This window comes from Megachile rotundata, unplaced genomic scaffold (assembly GCF_050947335.1).
Source record: "Megachile rotundata isolate GNS110a unplaced genomic scaffold, iyMegRotu1 scaffold0694, whole genome shotgun sequence".
NCBI classification, from domain to species: domain Eukaryota; kingdom Metazoa; phylum Arthropoda; class Insecta; order Hymenoptera; family Megachilidae; genus Megachile; species Megachile rotundata.
The window spans coordinates 15001-16218 of NW_027473991.1; the positions used below are offsets into that span (position 1 = coordinate 15001).

At 47.4% G+C, this 1218-nt stretch overlaps 1 non-coding gene across 1 annotated transcript; it reads left to right on the forward strand.

Moving 5' to 3' along the window:
• The first annotated feature begins 624 nt into the window (after positions 1-624).
• On the forward strand, positions 625-779 carry LOC143266427 (5.8S ribosomal RNA). The gene has a single exon (XR_013041415.1). It is a non-coding gene; the product is annotated as a 5.8S ribosomal RNA (ribosomal RNA).
• The last annotated feature ends 439 nt before the right edge of the window (positions 780-1218 follow it).

A 1218-nucleotide genomic window follows, 5' to 3' on the forward strand; every position in this document is an offset into this window, starting at 1 on the left:
CGGGTAACCGATGGAAATCGAACCACGAAACCGCTTCGACGAACGAAGTCGCAACTTCACGAGAGTCCGCCTGCTTACGACGGACGATATGGTAACGTATCGCTTTACGGACCGGCTGAGAAGCGAAAACGATAGCGTAGTCTCCTTCGTTGGTAGACCGATCTGACGCCGGCCATGGAGTGTCCGTATTGAATCTCGCGATACCGCCAAGACGTCCAATATATGTAAGCAGCGAGCAGGAGACTCTGTGTTACGCGCGACAGCGCGTTTCGTATTTTCCACGGTTTTTGAATGACTTTACCACCCGGAACGGACTGAAAACTCGCCGCACGAAGAGAAATGCGTCACAGAGCGTTGTTTCATCGGCGGTTCTGTAGTTTTATACGGTCCTTTACCCGTCCATGGACGTTATCGTGTCGTCTTAATCATCAATCAGCTCGGGTAAATCTGTGAACAGAGCTATGACGGGACGACGTCCGAATACCGATACTCGATCTTGCGCTTGGATTGGAGTTAGTATTCTATGGACAATCGAACGAATTTATAAACCAGGTTAAATAAATCACGTACATACTGGTTTTCAGACGCTGAGTTGTTAAATATGAACAAAAATTTTTATACGATTACCCTGAACGGTGGATCACTTGGCTCGTGGGTCGATGAAGAACGCAGCTAATTGCGCGTCAACGTGTGAACTGCAGGACACATGAACATCGACATTTCGAACGCACATTGCGGTCCACGGATACAATTCCTGGACCACGCCTGGCTGAGGGTCGTTTATATAACTAAAGACTGCTTGCGTTTGCCTTTAGCAGCAAAAGGTTTTCTCTTCATTGTTAAATTTTTTTCGGTACCGCTCGTCGTTCGACTAGATAAAACGAAACTGTTAAACGCCGAAAAGTCGAACGTTTCGGAGCGGGATCCGATGGTCGAACGCGAGAGAGAGAACAACTTGCGAAATTGGCGAAAACGTACGAGCGATGGTTGGACATTTCGTCGGCGTTTGACGCGGAGAATGTTAAATGGAACGTTCGTGTCTCGCCCTCTCTTTGCTAGTGTTCATTTTTTTCACAGGCGACAGAAGAACATTTTCGTATATCTCGCAATTCTTAGTTTTTAGGATCTTCTCGGCGGAATGCGCTTATCTCGGCTTGCGTGAGTCGTGGTTTCTAGTTAAACCCCTAAAAGAGACCATATACGACCGCCCGTGAAAGA